Raw genomic sequence first — 12,190 nt, forward strand, 5'->3', positions numbered from 1 at the left:
CATGTCAGTTCATTCGGCCATGAGGTGCGCACGGCGCAAGAGTGCAAAAAGCATTGGAATTACATCAAACGCAGCACTAAGGCTAAGCGTGCCTCTAATTACAACTTGACTCTGGTGACTGGCGGTGGGCCTGCACCAGAGGAGGAAGAGCTCACTCCGCATGAGGCACTCGTTGCGGAGTTCATACCACCTGAATTGGTCGAAGGAGTGGGAGAGATGCTGGACTTTGATGCCCAGTCCAGTGAGTGTTGATGCATGTTTGTTGAGGACGTGTGTGTTTCACTTGTGGGATGTGTTGTGCATGATTGCCACTACATGTGACGTGTACATGGTTCTGATGTGTAAGTAATGCAATGCTTCCGTGATGCATGTCTCCTCTGCCTGCATGCGGGGACTCCATGTAGGCATGCTCCCTTGCCCCTCCTCCGCCACTCTGCACCCCAGTTCCACCTTTACACTGGTGTGCTTCAATCTTGCCAATGTGTACTTTCTTGTTCATGCGGCCTGTGTAGATGCTAACTTCCAGCGCAGAATCTGCCAGAAATATGCCGTGTGGTACAGCCTTAGTACTTGATGCAGGGTATCTCACTTGTACTGTGCATAGGTCAGATGTCCCGCAGGGACATGAGTGCCCATTCATGCTCCATGTGCATTGCACGCATGCCCCTATGTGTCCTTGACTGGATGATCACTGTAATACAAGTCCTTGGTTACATACATTGCATGGCATCTCATCAGCCTTCCCATGTCAACTGTGGCTCAGTACTGCGTTGCACACATGTTTAGGGTCTGACAATCTGTGTGGCTCACAGGCCTCAGCCTGTTCAATGGCCAATGACTCTGTCCAAGTGTTGTTGTGTCTTCTTCACACATGGGCGGCCTCCAGAGTTTTCATCATGTGCCCTGCTTACTGTCCCATCATCATTTGCAGTGTTGTCACTTGAATCACATTAAGCTGTTGATGCCAGTCAACACTGCCTGTCAATACACAGGTGTATGGTCAGCCTTTTGATACCATGCTAGGCATCCCTGCTTTGGTAATGGGGTGGAGGGGTGCTTGGCTTCTAGATATGGTACACATTGAATGAATGCGCAATGCACTGATGCCTGAATTTGACATTGCACTGCCTTCACATTTCCTGGCACACACCATGGAGTCCTTGTACATGTAGGTAGTGAGTGGCGTACACATTTTCTGCACTGCATAGACCCACTTCCATGGAAACTGCCACCTTTCAACAGGTCTGATCACAGAAGCAATTCAAAGTTGACCCAGCATGCATGCCAGGTTATATGTTGTGTGTCACATGTCTGCCTGATGCGTTTGCTGTCGGTGTGTGTGTTGTGTGCTTCTGACATGTGTAGTGACCTTTTTTCTCTCTATTTTTCAGGTGATGACGCAATGGAGGCGGAGGATGGAGTTGTCATGCCAGACACAGGGTTGTTACCACTACATCAACCCGACACTAGTGGGGGTCGTGTGGTGGTAGGCCACGAAAACCCCCAAGTGCTACAGTCCATCTTGTCTCTGGCTGCCTATGAGTCCAGCCTTGATGACGACTCTGACGTCCATGTTGAGTTGGATGAGCATCAAGTCCATGTGTCAGGGGTGAGTGATTCTGATGTGGACACTCCTCTGTCTGCGACACCTGCACTGAGGGATCAGACAGTTTTGGTTCCTCCGCTCTTGGTGGATCGGGACGCAGGGTCACCCTCCACACCAGTCACTGATGTGCCTGGGACATCACGTCGACGGGGGCATGTAGTCGTGCAGCCGCGGGCGGTGCCAACACAGTGAGGACCCCCGGTCCTTGGGTCCCGCAGGGGTCAAGCCCGGCAACGCGGTCGCCGCGCGCAACCGCAGTATACTGAGTGGGAGCAAGACATGACTGCCAATTCCAAACGGCAGGGGGCAGCAATGGAGAACATCGCTGAGAGCATGGAGCGTGTGGCTCGATCTGTGCTCCCCCCTGCTAGGCAGGTGCTTCTCCAGCAGCAGGCGGCACGGTCCACGGCCCGCTTGCTCAGGCTGGGCATGGCGGCCTGAGACAGGACACGCCAGGCTGAAATGTCGTCTCTGCGTCAAGCAATTGCTGCTCACGCAGAGGCGGACATGGATGCCCTGAGGGAGGAGTATGCTTCCCTCAAATCCATTCTGGGTGTCCTTATGATGTCCCAGAGGCAGCGGGCAGAGGAGAGGTTTGCACAGCTTGAGCGTACCATTTCGGCTGAGCTACAGGCTTGCCGTGAGGTGCAGCGGTTGTCCAGCCAGGCCTTGCAGGAGGAACTCCGTGTTACACGTGCTACCTTGCAAGAGGAAGCACGTGTATCACGTGAGGTTCTGCATGCAGACCTACGTCACATCGCCACACAGAACCAGGCTCACCCGTCCGGCAGACTTGCTGCCGATGAGGGGCAAGCTGCAGTTAGGCATGGCCAGGGTACTATGCCACGTCCTCCTTTCCAGGATGAGCCAGACTCGGACGACCATATATCTCCCACATAGGTTGGGCTGTGCAGGCGTTGAGCCCATGGAGGGTTTTTTTTTGGCTCAGCATCATCGCATGTGGATGTTGAGCAGCACCCTGTACCTCCCCCCTCCTGGGTGCTTCCCCTCCCCCCCGGGTCGTATGTGGCCATTTTTGATTTTTATTTTAGTTTAGTTAGTTAAGTTTCTGTTTGATAGTTAGTTTAATTAGGTAATGTAGGTTTTCCATAGTTAGTGTAATTAGTTAATATAGTTTAAAATTGCTTGTCTATTGTGCTTTCATGTGATGATGCGGTGCTTTGTGGCTTTTGAAGGCATCCACTGTCTGTTCCAGCTGGGCCCTTCAGGCTTGTCTTGTGTATGTGTTTGCTGCTTGGGGTCCTTGACTCACATATGCCACTCCTGCCTCCCTTATCCATGGGCTCGCAAGGATGGTTCGGTGTCACAACCTATTACACAAGGGCTTTGGACTGTCATATCTGTGGCATGTCTGGTGCTGTGTGACTTGTGTTGACACCCCTAGTGGGGATGATTTCGGTGTTATTGTCCACTGTTCAGCTTTTGCTAGATGGGGTGTTTCATGATTAATGTGTACATTCATTGCTATGCATTGTGTAGTATGTTTCTTATCTTTCCTGTACACGTGCTTGTTGCAATTCATGCCGTAGATAGTGTTCCACACTTTGGATGTGAAAGACGGACTGATGGTGTGATTTCTGATGTAACTCTCTGACATGGTCAAGTAATGAGATGCCTGAAGAGACACACACAGATGACTTTAAAGCATTAATCATGTGTTTCTTGCCCTTTCTGCAGGGGGATGAGCCTCCAGAGCACCTTTGCCAGCAGACATGGCCCATTGGACGTCGGAATTCTGGACACTTGTTGGTGCCCACATGCACATGTGTGCACAAGCAGAGGCACAGGGATTGCAGACCTACATCCTAGAACTGCTGACATGTTCCAAGGAACTCCAGGCAAGGTGAGCAGCACAGGGGGGCCACAATACATCAAAGCTTGCACCAGGCGAGTTGCACATGCAGGCTTAGTCACAGCACTGAGGGTGAGCTTGGACGAATATTGGTGTTGAAGCACACAATGCAGCTCAGATGTGTTGGTGGACTGATGGCTGTTGATTGTAAGGTTGTCTGGGACACCTGCAGGGGCAGTGGCACATACCCTCCGGTACACCAAGGTCCATTGAGGCACTTGTATCAACCATGTAGCCTTCCGAGACATGAAAAGGGGCAGCTCACAGGGCCATACAGCAAGGGACATACTTGGGTGCAGTGCATTTCATTTCCATGTACATTTTGATAAATGCACTGCCAACTTTGTTTCGGTCATGGTGGTACACAACTTGCTCTGAAGTCATGCCTTGCTATATGGGTCTGTCTGCTTACCCAGGGAACATTGCATGTTGTGTGAATTGTGACACATTGGTGTTCCATTTGCCACGCACCCACCAGCGGCTTACTTACTGCATTGACTGTGTATGACCCATCACAGGGGTAATGTTATGTATGGGTACGAAGCATCTACACCAGATTGTCTGTTTGTAGAGTAGTTTGTTGCTATGGGGCATGTTTGGTGGTGTGTTTTTGTGTAATGGGCACGTACAGGTTGTTGACTTTGGCTCTCTTTGCAGCATTGCAGTGCTCCTGTAACTGGACCTGAGAGTGCGCAGGCAGGAGGCCAGCACTCAAAACCAGAGCTAAGTGTCTTGTTGTTTTTCTTTCAAACTGCTCTGCATAGGCTTGCTGGGGGGTGCACTAATGCATGGATGAATGTGTAATTCAATTTGGTATGTTTTTTTCCCCCTAATCACCCGGAATCCTATCCAATTTTGAACCCTGTACCCTCTACCCGGTGTTCCTGCTTCCCGTACCTATCCAAGCAACGTTCCCTAACCCTCTTTCCCCGCTGGGGTTGTGGATGCCTGTGTAAGCCCCAAACTTGCAGGCGCCAAAACCCTAGTGGGGGTGGTTGGTTCGTGCCACTCCTAAGCCTGGACTACAGAAGGCCATGACAATGATGTCCAAGTTTGTTTGGATTGTGTATGTGTTCATGCAGGTAGTACATTTTCGTGCATTCACTACTTTCATGTGTCATTCCTCCTCCCCTCTTCTGCCACTCATTCCAGTTATCCAGTGTGCCAACACCTGTCCCGACTGCATATCCCTGACCCTCCTTCCCCACCAGGGTCTCAGAGGTCTGTGTGAGTTTGACCTTGCAGGCACCCGGGACAGGGTGGGGGTGTTTGTTTCATGACACTCCTGCGCCTGTACACGGGACCTGTGACAGTACACATCCGTTCATGGTGCATCATTCTATGTTATGTACCACACATGGTTCACATCCTGTTGTGACATTGTTTTACTGTGCTACCGTGGTTGTTAGATCATTGTGGTAGTACTTGGCCTTTGTGAGGTACTGCTACGTCAAGTCATCTACTGGAGGGTGTTCTGGTTCGTTTTTCTGGCTTGGATTTTGTGATTTTGTAAATGAGTGTGGACTCTGAGGGTGCAGGCCCCATTTTACCACACAAGGTGGGAGATGGTGACGAAGGGGAAAGGTGATCCTGTGGCCAGGTGGAATTGAGGGTTGAAGGCTCCATGACCCAGGTGCAGTTGTTCAGTGGGTCATGGTCATTTGTGAGGGAGGGGGGGGGTTGTTGTTGATAGTTGCCTTGCCCTGCAGTGTGATGGGAACCCTGACATTGTAATGGTGGTATCCTATGTACATGTTGTGTTCTGCTGATCAATGTCTGTTCATGTGATGTGTTTACCTTTCAGGTGCGAGGGGATAGTTGTGGTTTGACATGCTGGGGTGTACACATGGTGAATGTTCACATGTGATGTGTAGAGGACACTGATGGTCACTTGATTGCACATGCATATGTTGAGTGCATGTCCTTACTGACCCACACACTTGCACTCTGATGCACTACATGTAAAACCACCCTTGCATATCCACGTGTACACTGTTTGCCTTCTGGTGCCCACTGTGTCCCTGCAGCACATGTTCTGTGACCAATTATGGATCCTGTACATGCCTAATTTGCTTTTTGATGTGGTCTGTCGCTTAGATGTGATGCTCAGGGTGTGCATCACACACAATGGCTGTTCACTGTGCTGTGCGCTGAGTAGTGTGTTGCAGGAGTTGGACACAGCACACAGAAGCTGCAGTGTTGATTTTGCAATGAACAATGTGCATGTAGACAGGCATTCATTGTTATGTTACGTCTTTAACTCTTGTAATGCATTTGGAAATGACTTATTTTGGGTGGGAGGTTGTTGGTCAGTCATTTCATCTGATTCCATGTCAGGCATCATTGTCTGATGCCACTGTACATTTTGGACATGGCAATGTGTACCTTATTGTTACTGTGTTGGTGTATGGGTATTGCTTGCCATGTCATGTTGTGGTTTGGGAGGGTTTGAGTGACATAACAGTGATGGCCATGGCCTGTTTTGCAGGTGTGTGTGATTCACACCTTGCATGTCAGGGTCATCCGCTTCTCAAAGCAACTAGCTGGGGGTAGATCTCTCTCCGCGGCAGGGGCCTCCCTCTGGAACAGCCTTCCTGCCTCACCGGAACTTGAGGAGAACCATCTCTGGTTCGGGAAGCACCTCAAGACCTTCCTCTTTGCTTCTGCTTTCTCTCTGCCTCTCCCTTGCAAAATTCTTCACTGGAACTGCACTGGATCTGCAACTGGGCCACTCTCACCGACCTCGGTCCCTGGCCCAGCCACTCTCCACTTGCACTGCCTCCCTGGCAACCCCTGCACTGCGGGACTGTCTCTCTATCCCTACAGCCCCCCCTTCCCAGCACTTGTCTGCACTTACCTTTGCAGTTGCCACCAGCTGGCCTATGTATTTGTTTTTTAGTCTACTTACCCTGTACTGCACTCCCCCCCTTCCCCTTGCACTTTTCCCTTCCCCCTACCCCTGCACTTGCACAATCTAAATGACACCTGGCCTAGTAGTACCGTTGTCTGTCTTCCCTTGTTCCCCCCTCCCTGCCTCATCGCACCTTGAACTAATTGTGTATAGGCCATATCATGTCATATGTCATATGTGTGCCTTTTGGTCACACGGGATAGCTTGTGTTTAAGTAGCTAGGGATGCAGATGATGTGGCACTTCCATGGCAACTATCTCAGGGTGGTAGGGTTGTGACAGTTGACTGTCTCTTTGTCATCATCGATTGTCACCTGGTATGTGCCAGGCCTGTGTGCACTCCGCAGGGGTGGGAGTTTAGGTGAAAAATGTGGCCATAAGCTGGGTCCGGGCTTCCTCGCCACGTGCCCTGTCCCCTCCCATGAGCAGCACCTGTGCCTGTGGTTGGGGATGTGGGGGCACCACCATGTCCACCGGTACGCCCTGCCGTGTTGCAACATTGTGCAGGACACATGCTCCTGCACACTACTGGTGGTGCATAGAGTAGCTGCCCGCCAGAGCGGTCAAGGGAGCAGAAACGTGACTTGAGCACTCCGAATGTGCGCTCCACTATGGCCCTGGTTGCAATATGGGCAGCGTTGTATTTTACCTGGGGTGGTGTGGTGGGGTTCCGGATTGGCGTCATCATGTGGTTGCTCAGAGGGTAGGCACTGTCCCCTGGGGAGGTGTAAATGGTTGTGATTATTGGGGTTTGTGTATTTGTATGTGTGTGTGTGACATGCATGCATGTGCAAGGGCATTTGTACTCACCTAGGAGCCAGGTGTCGCCATGCTGCCCAGCTTCCAGGGCCCGGCTCAGGGCGGACATTCTGTATATGAAACTGTCATGGGTGGAGCCAGGGTAGTTTGCATAGACAGAGGTGATGATTCCCTTTGCATTGCATACCACCTGTACATTGATGGAATGCCAGTGCTTGCGGTTTTGGTAGATGTGCTCAGTGGCCCTAGGTGGACGTAGGGCCACATGGGTGCAATCTATGGCACCGAGCACTTTGGAGAAGTGTGCCACCCTGAAAAAATCCAGGACAACGGCCTGCCTTTCTGCGGGTGTTCTGGGCATGTATATGTGCCTGCGGACTGAGGGGCGCGCTGTCATGATTGCCAGTACCTGGTGTAGGCAGCGTGACTGCGTGACATGTGAGACCCCCCCACTATGGCAGTAGTCCGCTGAAATGACCCAGTGGCCAAAAAATACAGGACATTGAGCACCTTCTCCAAGGGGCTCAATGCTTGGGAGCAAAGGGTGGGGGATGTAAGGTCATCTTCCCACTCCCTGACCAGGTCTAGGATGATATGGGGTGGAAACCTATACCTGCCGTAGACCTGGTCGTCAGGCATCCCAAAAAGGCTTCTCCGTGGTGCAAAAATGCGTGCCCTGGCTATTCTCCTCCTCCTGCGGTGTCCCACGATCAGTGCTGCGACAAATGGGGCATTCATCGTAGCTGTATATACGTGTATGTTGTTTGCGCGCACTTTTATACTGTGCGCGGGGACGCTTCCGCCTGCCTTCGTGTGGCGGATGCGTTGACGTCTGTGTACGTCTTTTGCCGTGCGCGGGTTTCCCGTATTCGAATCCATGAATACGGTTGTTGGCGTGCGTGTGGGCGTTCCGTGTAGTTCCCTGCAGTACTTCCCCAGTTACGCCTTCTTTTTCACGCGTTATTCCCCATTCCGCGTGTTCCGCCCACTGTTCCGCCCACTTTGGTTGTGTGCGCCGCGCTATGTGCGTTTTTGCTGTGCGCGTAGCGCACGCCGTGTGTGCCTGCATGCGCATGGCAGGATTGGGAGCACGGACAGCGGGAAACACGCGCAGCGTCTTCTTTGAATCGAACGCGTGCGCGTGCGCTGCGTTTCTCACGCTTGCGCTACCTTGCGCCTGCTTGCGCTGGGATTTTCGGCGCACGTTTGCTCCATGAATCGACCCCTTAATTTTCTAAGAACTTTTCCTACTTCTTGTGCTACACCTGATACAAGTTTTCGAAACACTAGTTTATTGTCATGCTCCACTTGTATCATCAACAGTCGATGTAAAGTGAAACCTTCTACATTGAATGCTACTAAACCTGTTGGAGCAGTTACAATACATGACAAAGAGCAATCAGTTACATTTTGGATCATAGCTCTTATTGCATGAATGAAAAAATATTGACCTGTTCCTGCTTGTCTACTAACATACAACAATACAGGTTTTATTGGACACAAGAACATTCATGCGTGTCATGCTGTAAACCATGTAAGAACCTATCTTTGATTTTATAATAAACTTATTTTTTCTCTATATTAAGTTTACTAACTATTTAATCATAATTTGTACCGGCAACTTAGTTTGCTGCATTGCACTTTCTACTTCTTCTATGGCAATCTCGACATCAGTTTGAATAATTGGCTCACCATGCACATTTTGACTCTTCGTGACATAGTTCTTTTTCCAGTAACTCCAAGTACTACTCAAAGTGTGGATATTGTAATTAAGCTTTTTTTTCTAAACAAAAAATGTTTCTTCAAAAGTTTCAAAACTTCCATGCAAATCACTCTGTGGACGCCATGGGAAGAACAACTGCAAAAGACAAAAAATCAAATAATTCCTTTTTCTCTGCAGTTTGGCAAGACAGTTTCATGTGGTTGATGAGACTTGCCTTTTCATGTCTCACTAGACAACCAGTGCATCCATGTATTTTAAACCGTCCTCTGTCAATGTTTACTTCAATATTTCGATATGAGTCGCGTTCTGCTACTTTATAGAAACAAAGATCCTCCAGCTCTACCGATCAATTTGGATAATATTGATCAATTAAGTTGGTTTTTAGAATCTCTGTAATTTCATGCACTGTTTCAGCTAACTGCTGAATTTCACTCGAAGACTAGTACTAGCTGGCCAAGACTTAACCAAAGTTCATTAATGCAACATCCATACAAAAGTAAACTAGTTAGGCAATCTGCTGCGGCCTCATAGCTATAACACTCTATGTGAGAGCATCATTAGACCAAAACTTCTGATCATCCAATCTGCCACCTGTACCAGTAGGAAAAAGCATAGGGAAACAACAAGATTCTAATGTCTTTTCCCAGACACTGGGCCTCATTACAAGTTTGCTGGTCCGGTAACTACGGTACCGGTAAGCGTGCCGGTACCATAGTTACCATACTGGCAAACTACGATGGACCTGGTGGGCGTACCGGCACCCGCAGCCTCCCCATTCTCATTGAGCCCTATGGGCATCAAATAGGAATGGGGAGTAAAAGTTTCCGGCCCCTGGCAATGGGAAATACAGGGACTGCCAGGGTTGTAATGGCCCTGTATTTCCCCATTGCCAGGAGCCTGAAAAATTTGCAAGTTTGGCAGCAGCATGCCAGTTACACCGGCAAGGCTACCGCCAAACTTGTAATGAGGGCCACTGATTGTTACACCTTTCGTTGCTTTCATTTGATACAATTCTACACTGTCGCCCATTACTTCACATGAGTGTAAGGGATGGATAATGTAATGTTCATACAAATTATTCCCTTCTGCAACAGATAGACATTGGAACTGACCTTCACTGCTTTTGTTTGTTGACTCAACATCAAGCATAGCCAAGTCTGGTACAGTAATGCTGCCTTTGTATAAATTATTGTGCTCCAATAGAAACACCAATGAGTTTTTCACCTTTCCAATATGTATCAGCTGTTGCCAAATGTTCTTATCTTTAGTGGCAACCCCATTTGCAAAAAAAAAGAATCTGAAATGTCACGATTCACTTCTAGAGTGTTGACATTCTCTTCTAAATTGTGAGGTAAATACCCAACTTTGCCTCTAACAGCTTGCACTAATGATTTTTTAAACAAGTTTGACATCTTTGTTTGCAATCTGACAATAACTTGAAAAGGATGATCAGTTTGCAATGCAATTCCACACAGCTTGCTGACTTGCCGCAGGGTGTACCTCAGAATCTCACAGGTGCCTGGTACCTTCACCCGTCCCCCTGCACTTGCTTCGAGGCCTGCACTTGCCTCATTGCTACTGCACTTGGTCAATGACCCATGAGAGTGGCATCTCTCAGCACTTACAACAGTTTCTGACTGACTGGGGGCACTTAGATTCCCCCGCTGCACTTGTCCTCCCCTGTCCCCTCTACTGTACCATCTGTGCACTTGCACGATCTGAACGTACCATGCCTTGAAGATTGTCTATCTTCCTTGTCTCACCTCCTTGCATGGTGACACCTTAATGCATTTGGAAAAACTGCAGAATTGTCGTTAGACCTATTTGCTGTTATCTACACTGTTAATTGTATTATATGCACTTACTCTGCCGGTGCAGACTTGTATCGTTCAGAAATTCAAGGGCTCTGAATGACTGTTGTTTTTCCCCTTATTCCCTCCCTCTTTGAGCGCTTTTAAACACTTGACTTGTGTATAGGCGCTTTACAAATAAAAATTACCATACCATACCAATCACTTCAAACATTTAAAATGAAATCTAAAATCAAACCGACGTATATGGAAGGTTGTTGATTATGCCCTGCAACAGGTAACTTGTTTTCATTATTTAGGGACTATGTTGTGCTCTCAAACCTGTATCAGACCCCAGAAATTTTGCACGAAGAAGCTTAGTTACACATTATTGCCAGTTTTATCTAAATGGCAGGAGGTAACTCTTTGGAGGGACTGAAAAAACATCATACTTATTGCATTGTTCCAATTACGTTTTAGAGGTATATGCAGAGAAAGAGATATATTGGCTAAAGACCTTAGAGAGCAAATTTTAGCTCAGAATATTAGGAATGGGTAAGGGCGTCCCAGTTGAGCCAATCAGACTAGAGATGGGATTGCTTTCACTATACATCATTTGTCAAATTAAATGAAGCTTAGGGCTTTTAAGATTAATGATTGCTGAGGAAAATTCTGTATTGGGTGACTTCCAAGTATTGTTGAATAATGGCTCCTTTATAACCTCAAAGGCCTTGAATGATCTAGTCACATCCTGCAGGGAATTCTATCAGCATAGTAACTGGTTCCCTAACACGGAAAATATTTAATGGTGAAATAAAAAAGAACTGAGTAAAAAGGCTCTTAAATGGGACTGGTTGCAAGAAATGTAGCTGAATATGCAAGACAATCATTTAAATTCTTATAAAAGCAAAACTATGTAAAAGTCATGAGGAACAAAGATCTAAGACAATTTGTAATGCAGCTGCGGTTTAATTGTCTATCATCATTGGCAATAACTGGGACTTAGCGTGATATTCCATACAATTTAAACATGTGTAGGCATGTGGTGGTTTTATAGAAACAAGTTGCCATTTGCTAACGTCATGCTGTATTCTGGAATCGAATTGTGAGATGCAGTATAGGAAATGTGTTCATGATATGAGCTCAATCGAGGAGGATACATTCTGGTTCAACCTGTGCTCTGGCCAATCAATGGAATTATCTAACTCTGTCTCTAACATATGGAAAGAAGCCATGAGGAAATTAATTGGATGAATTATTATGTGTATTACATGGCCACGCTAGTGGCCATGTAGTTATGGTTAAATTGCTGTTTCCATAGGAAGAACACTTTTTGGGCAGCTTATAACTTTGCTCTCCCTGGACAGATCCTCACCGAACTTTGCAAAAGAAGTATTTGGGTCACTCTGAATTTCTTTGCAGAGTTTGGTGAGGATTCGTCCAGGGGGGGCAAAGTTATAGGGGGGTCCCAAAACTTTTTTTTTCCCCATAGACTGAATGGAAAAAAAAACTTGCTTGCGTCTACAGCC

The sequence above is a fragment of the Ambystoma mexicanum genome, chromosome 9 (genome assembly GCF_040938575.1).
Source record: "Ambystoma mexicanum isolate Mex_15411 chromosome 9, UKY_AmexF1_1, whole genome shotgun sequence".
NCBI classification, from domain to species: Eukaryota; Metazoa; Chordata; class Amphibia; order Caudata; family Ambystomatidae; genus Ambystoma; species Ambystoma mexicanum.